Genomic DNA, 11,571 nt, shown 5'->3' with positions numbered 1-11,571 from the left:
AGTGGTATTTGACTTCACTGTAACCTGACAAAACACTTGTTAGATAATCAAACCAATATGCACTGCAGGGGGCCATATGTCACATGTGCAGCAAAAAAATAAATTTACTGTGGTACTTCAAAGTGAGATCTATATTGCTGTGTCAGCATAAATCACACAGTATGAAGGCGGCACCAAATTTATGAAACTGACACCACAAACATTCTTTGCACCAGTAACATCTGCCCCACCAGCAGTGCACATGGTCTACTCCTTGTAATAATTTTTTTGTGGGGTTAAACTCAAGTTGACTAACCACAATAATGCTTCCCCACATGTTGTAATTTGTTCTCTTCTATGATTAAATCGATCAGCAGACAAGCATATCCTGTTTATGTCGAATTTGGGAACCGGTTCACATGTGTACACATATTTGTTCATAATGTGTGTTCCTGCATTTTCCGATGCTGCGCTTATGTTTTTTCCTCATTGTGTTATAATTATTTGTTTGTAGATGTGTTAGCAGTAATTGTTGTGCGACCATTTGTTTTGGTATCCCATAGCAACAGCTGTGTGATTTCCCCAGAAATTGCAATTAATTAATTAATAATTGCAATTGTGCCACCATTACTGGACTACTCTTGTAATTAAGGTGTGATGTTTATGTTTGGATGTTGCTATTCTCTGTTTTTATTGTGGTTGCTCCTTGTGATGCTAATTCGGATGTGTTGTGCTTCTGTATTTCTCATCACAGCTGCAAGTGAAAAAAAACTATCTAAACAGAAGCAACCGCACACATCCCCTGCGGATTCAAGTGTCCGACGGTCAAAAAGGATTTTAGAACAGTCCTCTTCGGCAGAATCTGATGATGATACAGGTATGCGCTCTGTCTCTCTCTTGCGCTCTGTCTCTCTCTCTCTCTTGCGCTCTCTCTCACTCACTCACTCACTCTCTCTCTCTCTCTTTCTTGCGCTCTCTCTTTCTCTTGCTCTATTGCTCTATAGTAAATAATGTTTGCTTTATTCTCCATACAGCATCCTGTGCTGCATCCCAGTCGGCCAGCTCCAAGACACAAAGACGCTCAACGGCCACTCAGGCCAAACGTCGCCAGTTGGAGACGTCAGATGTTGGGGAGACAGGTGCGTACACCAACATAGACACCCTCAGCTCATTCTATCTCTCTCTCTCTCTTTCTTGCGCTCTATTGCTCTATAGTAAATTATGTTTGCTTTATTCTCCATACAGCATCCCATCCTGCATCGCACTCGCTCACGTCATCCCATGATTTGGAAGTGGGCCATGGGAATTTTTTCGATGTGGAGATTGGTAAATTGTTGTCCTATCAAGTGTGTCGCTATGAAAGTGTATATATGTGTGTGTGTGTGTGTGTATCTCTCTCTCTGTGTGTGTGTGTATGTACATACATACATACATACATACATACATACATACATACATATGATGTGTGGATTGTTTGTTTATCAACACATGACTGACAATTTTTCTCGTTCACTATGCACAGCATCACGGACTGTTACTGCTCCTCGCCATTCACAGAAATCATCTGCAACGGCTACTGTGTCGGTGGCCCCTCAGGACAGTGATGTTGAAATTATAGGTAAATTAATCCCAAATTTATTAAATATACAAATTACATGTGATAACACAAGTATTTTATGTTGCTTTATGTGGTGCAATGTTTGCTTCCTATGTAGCAACTGAATGTGAGCCCGAATCATCTCCCACACTTGGCCCAATGAACATCAGGGCACCGGTCATGAGCCCACCACGGCAAGGATCCCAAGAAGCAGACACCCACGAAGGTAACAATATATAATGGTGCAAATACCACATAACACTACCCGCTCCAGGAGATATGTAAACACCTGAAGGGGGGTTACCTTATGGATGCGGTGGGGGTCGTGCTTCCCCGATCCCACGGGTTTAAGTCTGGAGTCTTCTCATGATGCAGGAATGGACACAGGACAATCGACAACAGGATTAGGTTGACCTTTTATTCTACAACCGGTCACTGCGACCGTCAACCTCTTTCACGTAATGACTTAACAATATTTCCGCAACATCATAATACAATAAAGGCAATATACCTTAATCTATACAAAAAACATTAACACACTCAATAATGCATGAACCACGGTGACGTACCACACCAAGACTATGGAATTGCATTAACGAATAACTTTAGCACATTACGTCACAATAATACATATTTAATCTTACGTACCCGGGTACACTTTCTATTGCTAAGACCGGTCAGTCCCGATACGGGCCTATGCATAGGACTTAGAGTAATTAACTTCTGTTCCGGTATATTCTATAGGAGGATGCACTTTAGTGCATGAGTCACTGGGTGGCAGTATCGCTCTAGCGAAGTCCTTCTCCCTCACTGAGACAGTTAGTTGGCCATATGGCAAGGAGGCCTCCGCGGCCCTTATAGTAGCTCGTTTCCTTGCCGGGACAAAGCATAAAGGGGTTTAGGGGTCCAGTAACGCTGTATGGCTAGATCAGCTAAAGTGGCATGGCAGATCCCGCATAGGTCAGTTAATGGGCCAGGCAGCCTAACAGGTTACAGGGGCAGTGTTGGTGAGGACACCCTCTGTGTGCAGGGATCACGCTATTATAGCCTCAAGGGCAGACTTACAGTTAGTAGTCACAGGCTGTCGCTGGTGTGGGTCACTCCGGGCGGCTGGCCCCCTCTCACTCCTTCTCTTAGGTGCTGCTGGCGCGTAGGGACTTCAGGAGTATTCCCCAGATAGTAGCAGTGGGGTCAGCTGGGGTCAGCGGGGGTCACCGCCTTCTGTGCGGCCTCTCTTATTCTGGGGCAGCACGCTCCTGCATGCTGATTCTGTCCCCCTTTGAATGCTGGGGTCGGGCGCCTCCAGGCTGCTCCCCGTGTGTCTGTGGGATCGTGGGGGTCGCGCGCTCTGTAGCGCCGCTTCGCCAGTAACCGGCGTGTGTGTGTGGAGGTCAGCGGGGGTCACGGTCTCCCGCGCTGTACTGGGCTGCCCGTCTGCGGCAGTCCAGATGCGCCGCGTCTCCTCTCTGCTCCCGGAGGTCGGCGGGGGTCACCGCTGACGTCACCCGCTTCTCCGGCTACCTCTCCTGGCAGCGGCGGGCGCTTCTCTCTGCGCTGCCAGACACTCGCTGCTGCTCCCTCTCCTCCTTCACCCACACTTCACGCTGGGGCACCATGCCTTCTCCTCAGCTGGCCCATCCTCCTCCTTCCGGGTCTCCTCTTCCTCCTTCTCTCCTCCAATCAGCAGTCCTCCTTGCCGGTCAGTCACTGGCTGCACACAGGATTAACCCTGTGTGCGCTGGTCCACTCCTGGGGCTTACATCCGCCCCTACTTTCTCGTGGTCGTGTCCTCACGCCACGCTATCCGAGACGTAAGTCCGACCCGTTCAAAAAGTTCTGAATCAATAAAGTCTCTTTCACAGTCCACATACTTTCAGTAAGAAGAACAACCTACCGGCAGTTATAACAGTGTCAATTAAATGAACAATATACATATACACTTATATACATGTAACATTAGAACAGCATTTTAAATAGCAGTGGAACATATTTATATACAGTACTGACAGGCCCTGGAGGCTTGGGAATTTATTCTTGGTATCGGGCTGGTAACGTACCCACAACACAGTTGGGTCCTGTCCGGTTCTCCGCTTCTGTGGACGTTGATTGCTGTCGCCGCGTTCTTGACGACCATGTAAGGTTCGGTCTCCCATGTATGGTGGAATTTACGCCGTAGACGACTGTTAACGATAGGGGCAAGGGGTGTCCATTCCTTTTCCGCAGCCGGCCTCTCTTCTCTATTGGCGGAGGCAGTGTTCACTCCTGAGGGTGGATGGCGTGGTACTGGGCTGATGGACATTGGTGCTCCTATCTGCCCACCGCCATCCTCCACCGTTTCCCCTGGGTGTAGAGTCCAGTGGGAGGGGGCATTGGCGTTGGTGCGGTAGCGCCCACCTCGACACCGGTCAGAGCGCCTGCGGTAAGGACGCCTGTCGGGGACAAATCTGTTTCCCTTTTCCGGCACCCCACCTGGGGCAGTTACGTTCACCGCTTTGGCACCCTTTTCTTCTTCTACCACATCGAACTCCACCGCCTCGCCCTCTCTGATACTGTGCAGGAACCTCCTTTGGTAGTTCCTCTTCATGGCCGTCCGATGGACAAAGACATCAGTTCTCGTGTCATTCCGGTTAACAAAGCCATATCCCTTTCGGACATTAAACCACTTGACCGTTCCTTGGATACGTGCGGTCGGTGCCCTCTTCTCCACCTGGCTCCCCTGTGCGCAGATGATGTGTTGCAGGGTGATCTCCCCAGCCTGATCTTGGTTCACTTGCTCTTGCTTTAATGCCGCGATCAGCTCTTCAGGGCAATTTCTTAGTATGTTCATCCCCAGGATGATGGGGGCAACCCTTCCTTCCCCACAGGTGATCACTAAATACCCCTGTTTGGGTAAGTGTGTTCGTCCGATCTTCAGGTCGGCTTCCCAGTACCCGTTGCAGTTGACCTCTCGGCCGTTGGCAGCGACCACTTTTACTTCCGTGGGGGGCTGTCTAAATGGTACTTCTTTTCCCCAATACTTTTGGAGAATGGGTAACTGTATCATTGATACTTGTGACCCGGTGTCGATCGTGGCCACTGTCTCTATCCCGTTGATCGCCACTTTGATCCTCGGGCATCGTCCTACGTATTGGGCCCACCATTCCTCCGGGTCTGAATCTACTCCCGGTGTTCTCCCCGAGGTTCGCCTCCTATCTTCTCGTGGTGGGTCCCATCGATTCCGGTTCGACTGCTGTCCTTCTGTCTTCCATCTGGCCTCCCCGCGGTTAGACGCGGTTTGCTGTGTCAGCTGGCGTATGTCTCGCTCCATTGCAGCCATCACGAGGGTCAGGTCTTCCACCTGGCGCTGGAGGGATTGGTCTGCGTTTCCCGCTGGCGGTTGGCAACTCTGGATGGTCCGGTCTTTTAATCGGCCGACTTGTTCAGAGCTCGTGGCCACAGATCCTCGATCCCCCGCCATCTCCGGATATTCTGCTTCGGGGTCAGCGTGATTCCCGATGGTCAGGATGGCGGTGTTCTTAAAGTCGGCAAAGGACTTTCCCGGCATCTGCATCTTTAGGATTCGTAGCTGGGTCTTGATGATGGGGTTCGACGCTCCCTCCACGAACTGGAGAGTGAGAGCCTCGTCACTGTTACGAACCTCATCTTTGTCGGCCGCTTGGATGAGCTTCAGGGCCTTCTGTAGGCTAAGGGCGAAGTCCCGGAGGGTTTCGCCTGGTCGCTGTTTCCGACCGTAGAGTTGCATCTTCAACTCTGGGAGGGTGGCGGTCTCAAAGATCGTGGCCAGCCGGTTCAAGATTTGTTCGGTGTCTGTCTTTTGGTCGTCCGCCCACGATTCGACCTCGCTGAGGGCGGAGCCCGTGAGTTGGCCGATGAGGATCTGTACCCTCTGCTCTTCTCTCGGGGTGTAGAGTTGGGCCATGGACTTCATCTGGTTCTTGAAGGCCGTGAATGTGGCACCCTTGTTGGGGTCCCCACTGTATGTCAGCATCCATGGGGCCCCGAAGTAGTAGGGTAGTGTAATGGGAGCGTGAGGTGCCATTGCGGGTGCAGGTATTACCACTGGGGCGGCCACCTGTTGATCGCCGCTGGGGGCCACGACGGGCGGTTGTCCACCTCCGACCTGTACTGCGTCCATCCTGGTATCGGATTATACTCCGCGTTGACTAATCCTGTTCGTGACGCCACTGAATTGTAAACACCTGAAGGGGGGTTACCTTATGGATGCGGTGGGGGTCGTGCTTCCCCGATCCCACGGGTTTAAGTCTGGAGTCTTCTCATGATGCAGGAATGGACACAGGACAATCGACAACAGGATTAGGTTGACCTTTTATTCTACAACCGGTCACTGCGACCGTCAACCTCTTTCACGTAATGACTTAACAATATTTCCGCAACATCATAATACAATAAAGGCAATATACCTTAATCTATACAAAAAACATTAACACACTCAATAATGCATGAACCACGGTGACGTACCACACCAAGACTATGGAATTGCATTAACGAATAACTTTAGCACATTACGTCACAATAATACATATTTAATCTTACGTACCCGGGTACACTTTCTATTGCTAAGACCGGTCAGTCCCGATACGGGCCTATGCATAGGACTTAGAGTAATTAACTTCTGTTCCGGTATATTCTATAGGAGGATGCACTTTAGTGCATGAGTCACTGGGTGGCAGTATCGCTCTAGCGAAGTCCTTCTCCCTCACTGAGACAGTTAGTTGGCCATATGGCAAGGAGGCCTCCGCGGCCCTTATAGTAGCTCGTTTCCTTGCCGGGACAAAGCATAAAGGGGTTTAGGGGTCCAGTAACGCTGTATGGCTAGATCAGCTAAAGTGGCATGGCAGATCCCGCATAGGTCAGTTAATGGGCCAGGCAGCCTAACAGGTTACAGGGGCAGTGTTGGTGAGGACACCCTCTGTGTGCAGGGATCACGCTATTATAGCCTCAAGGGCAGACTTACAGTTAGTAGTCACAGGCTGTCGCTGGTGTGGGTCACTCCGGGCGGCTGGCCCCCTCTCACTCCTTCTCTTAGGTGCTGCTGGCGCGTAGGGACTTCAGGAGTATTCCCCAGATAGTAGCAGTGGGGTCAGCTGGGGTCAGCGGGGGTCACCGCCTTCTGTGCGGCCTCTCTTATTCTGGGGCAGCACGCTCCTGCATGCTGATTCTGTCCCCCTTTGAATGCTGGGGTCGGGCGCCTCCAGGCTGCTCCCCGTGTGTCTGTGGGATCGTGGGGGTCGCGCGCTCTGTAGCGCCGCTTCGCCAGTAACCGGCGTGTGTGTGTGGAGGTCAGCGGGGGTCACGGTCTCCCGCGCTGTACTGGGCTGCCCGTCTGCGGCAGTCCAGATGCGCCGCGTCTCCTCTCTGCTCCCGGAGGTCGGCGGGGGTCACCGCTGACGTCACCCGCTTCTCCGGCTACCTCTCCTGGCAGCGGCGGGCGCTTCTCTCTGCGCTGCCAGACACTCGCTGCTGCTCCCTCTCCTCCTTCACCCACACTTCACGCTGGGGCACCATGCCTTCTCCTCAGCTGGCCCATCCTCCTCCTTCCGGGTCTCCTCTTCCTCCTTCTCTCCTCCAATCAGCAGTCCTCCTTGCCGGTCAGTCACTGGCTGCACACAGGATTAACCCTGTGTGCGCTGGTCCACTCCTGGGGCTTACAGATACACAATGCTTCATTCCTGCACTCCCATCTCATGTATGTTTAAAGCTGTATTCAAGTCCAAAATGTATGATCTCGCTACTTCAGCACAGGTGATGGTAATCATACATCACTAGGGAAGTGCATGGACATAACATTATGCCCCTCCTGTAGTGGCCAATGTTGTCACCTGGTGTTATTGTATGGTTGTGCTAATGTGCCATACTTGCCAACCCTCCCGCATTCAGCGGGAGGGTCCCGCTTTTTGGTCCTTTCTCCCGGTCTCCCGGGAATATATAGGATCCTCCCGTTTTTTCAGCTACTCGGCGAAAACCAGTGACTGCGCATGCGCAAGTCACAAAGTGTAGTAGCAGATGACTGACGTTGCACGGCTGTCCTAATAATGCCGGCGGGGATTCTGTGCTGTGGTATCGCTGGCCGCAGCAGCAGCACAGTACGGGGCAGCCTTGGGAGCAGGAGCAGACGAGCAGTAGAAGGCAGCACCACAGAAGAGATGGTGAGTAAGCTAGAGGTTGGCTGCTACGGTGCTGCCTTCTGCTTCTCCCACTCAGCTCCCTGGCGTCCCTGCTGTTTTATTTACTAACGTTCCTTAGGCTCTGTCTCCCTCCCCCTTCAGACCTCCACCACGCTGCTGCTGCAGCAGCGCAGCTTCATCAAAATTGTTCCTCTCCCCCCTCCCCACTGCTTTATATCATATTTATGAAGCAATAGGGAGGGGGGAGAGGAATAATGATGAGGGTGCAGGAGGAAAGGAAACTATTATTTTTTATAAAGCTGCAGGGAGTAAGCGTCGAGCGAGGAGGAAGGATATAAAATGTGACTCGAAATGTAATTTGGTTAGCTCCGCCCCTGGCCCCGCCCCATTTACATCAAGCTCGATGACCACGCCCCCTACTTTTTGTAACTTGCTGCAGGCTCTCCCGGAAAGGGCACAAGAGAAGTCGGCAAGTATGTAATGTGCGCACAATATAGGTGCATACACACACACAGATATTCTGTCTGATGTATCTGTTGTGTACAAAATACATGAGCCTTATGGTAGCATTTCTGGATCAAAAGTACTACAATAAATTAAATGCTCAACCTATACCATAACAATGTGACAAATGGCATATATCCTAATGTAGGAACAAATTTGGCAGACTCATCCCTCTTTCCAACCGTTTGCCACCATTTCGGCCCTTGTAATTACCTACATGACTTTTGCAGATTTATTTCACAACATTTACATCAAAAATACCATCTAAAAGTGTGTAACCAACTTATAACCCTTTACAGCAAATAACATAATCGTTGCTCATAACCTTCACTACTAATTACTGCTTGTCCACTCCTAATTTGACACACCCTTGTTTGCAGAGCTCATCAGTGCAGCAGCTGCCATCATTTATTCATTAGTGTGAAAGTGGTGAAGGTTACTGCTTTTCATCCTAATTTCAGCCATTTGCCATACAGTGTTGTCAGCATTATAGCCACTGCCTGTAGTTTTTATTGAACATGTGACCTGCTCATTGAATGTGTATGAATGGTGTGCATGACTTTATTTTTTATTTTTTGGAATCACAGGTTAAATCACATACATTTATGGTTCACTGTGTGAGTGCTTCATGTGGTGTTTGGATGATCCATCCTTATAACTGGACAGACACTATTCTGCCCACAGCACACAAAAATGTCACATTAGCAAATTCCCAACCCATGTGCAGTGCAGGTGGGGCAGATGTAACATGGATACAAACATTTGTCATTTGTGTATGTGTTACAATTCATGTGTAGGCTAAAGAATCATTTTAATGTCATAAACACGGCCCTTTACATTTATGCTTCAACACACCAAAGTCAAATGTCTCTTTCTCTGCACATGTTACATCTGGCCCACCTGCACTGCACATGCTTTTAGCCATGTTGTTGACAAATGTGAACTCCCATCATAACACAGTAATAGGCATTATGCAACGGTAACACACACACAATTTGGACAGTACAAATGGTATATGGACTCAGGCCGCAGCACAGCATGTTTCCATACCTGACCATAATTCTGCTTGGCTAATTACCCATTATTTGTTAATGGCCCGTCAAACCTATAAGGACCTTTTCCCACAGCCCCTTTTTAATGGTCATTAACCCATATCAATGTTTGTGGACCCACACTCACAGTAAACCAATTATCAACACCTTTAAAAGGAAAGCAAATTTTGGGGGGGGGGGGAATACATTTGTAATGAAATGTAGTATTGTCCCCACATCATAATTGACCATATTGACATTGTGTGGAAAGTTTAAGTAGTGTGAGTGCATTGTGCAATGTGTACAAATACAACAGATGTAGGTGCTATTATCACATCTCGGATGTTATTGAATTCCTTGACATCATAGGCTTCATTAGCATTGTAACATATTGGAGCACTAACATAATTATCCTTACATAGTTGATTTATAGTCAAGTGATCTTGCTTTTGTAAGACTGGACACTGCAAATGTTGTAACACTAATGTTATCTTTGTCATTTGTATAGGTGGTGCCAATCCGGAGCCTGAGGCAGAAGAGGATGCGTGGCCATTGCGGGAACACACCCCATCTCCCCGACCCAGGCGAATGCCACATAGTCCCCAGCTGACTTTCAGCCCCGAACCGCCGGCTGGTGGTGTTGCTGCGGATTTCTTTCTGAGTTGGGCTGCCCATCAAGCCCGCTGCGAGGCGACTTTCAAACGGCAAGCTGCTCATCTCGAAAACATATATGTAGAAACTGGACGCATTGCACGGACCCAGGCACTCCTTCATAAGGACAACCGCGCCTTGTTAAAATCTGTGGCGGCAATGCGGCTGGAGCAGGCCACTTATCAAAACCGCATGGTGTCCCTAATGGAGGCTTTATGCCAGCAGCAAACCAGCCACACCCGCATACTTGAGGACATTTCCGTCTCCTTTAGAGAGCGGAATTTGTTGGCACAGCAGCAAAGCCCTACCTCCCAGAGCAGCAGCACAACGCCAGTGTCAACTCCCCTCCCTTCACCACCACGGCGGTTGACCCGCCAAACCCACAAAGAAACCCCCAATGTAAAGGGGTCAGGGGCTTCGAAGCGTGGGGGCAAATTATGTGTTTTTACGTATATGCTAACAAATTGTCAATCCACAAGTAAATAAGTTTTCAAAAGACATCTTCGTTATTAGCCTTTATTGACCCCCAGCACATACACAGAAATTATGGTGACATTTTGCAAGGAGTACTAAACACTATGGAAAGCTCTTCCTAGTACACATGGGCCAAACAGTCCAATGTATGTGTTCACCCACATACACAAACATCTCAATTTTACATTTCTCACATGTAACATTCACATCATATAAAATCCAGAGGAAGGCAAAGGAAATCGACCTGTGTATTCACACCATACAACACCTATTAAGGGAAAAGAAACCATTAGCAAATGCAAATAAACCACACACAGATACACATATATATATATATATGGAATCGGTACATCTGTCAGAATGCACTTTGGGCTACAGTCATTAGGTCGACCCCATTAGTTCTAGTGGCAGGTAGGTGGACATGACGTAAGGTTGATTTTGCATAAAGGTCGACATGAGGAAGGTCGACTGGTCATAATGTCAACATTGTTTAAGCACTGGTTTTTAAACCTAATGTCGACACAGTCAACATGGACACAGTTGGCAATGAGAATTGGACCCTGGCATTGCTTGGTTCGTTCACAATGCATCGTGCACGACGGCTCACTTTGCTTGGCACAGCTTGAATGAGCTCCACCACGCCCTAGTGGATGGTAGGGCATGAAATACTCGCTACCGCCACATGTCGGCACAAACAGCAGTGAAATATCCATGTTGAACTTATGAGCAGTCGACCTTCCGCATGTCAAACTTTATGCCAATTTGAGCTAAAGTCATGTCGACCTTGGCCCATGTCGACCTTAAATCAGGTCAACCTTCCTGCCAGTCTACCTAGTGGGGTCGACCTAATGCCTGTCGACCTAAGTTAATTCTAATAGATGGCCGCTTCCCAGATAGATAGATAGATAGATAGATAGATAGATAGATAGATAGAGAGAGAGAGAGAGAGAGAGAGAGAGAGAAAGAAAGAGTTCATAATGTATGCATACACACCCAAATTGACAGAGAGATAAACACACGTGTCATCAATTCCCTATGTGTCACATACAGTAGTTTATACAGTATTATACACTTACCCAGTAGCCAGCCCTCTGCCATTGATCCGGCTTCAAACTCATCAAAGAGGACTGACTGGGCGAGGATATAGGAGTCATGACATGAGCCAGGGTAGCCTGCAAACACACTCATG

The 11,571-nt window shown here is 48.9% G+C and overlaps 1 long non-coding RNA gene across 1 annotated transcript; it reads left to right on the top strand.

The window, feature by feature from the left end:
• Positions 1-1,500: 1,500 nt before the first annotated feature.
• LOC146058288 (uncharacterized) lies at positions 1,501-10,355 on the top strand. The gene is made up of 3 exons (XR_014469846.1): positions 1,501-1,597; positions 1,695-1,802; positions 9,766-10,355. It is a non-coding gene; the product is annotated as an uncharacterized LOC146058288 (long non-coding RNA).
• Positions 10,356-11,571: the final 1,216 nt, after the last annotated feature.

This window comes from Crinia signifera, chromosome 2 (genome assembly GCF_055691185.1).
Source record: "Crinia signifera chromosome 2, ASM5569118v1, whole genome shotgun sequence".
Lineage (NCBI taxonomy): Eukaryota > Metazoa > Chordata > Amphibia > Anura > Myobatrachidae > Crinia > Crinia signifera.
Note: the sequence above shows the minus strand (reverse complement) of the source record. Positions and strands in the feature narration are given on the sequence as shown.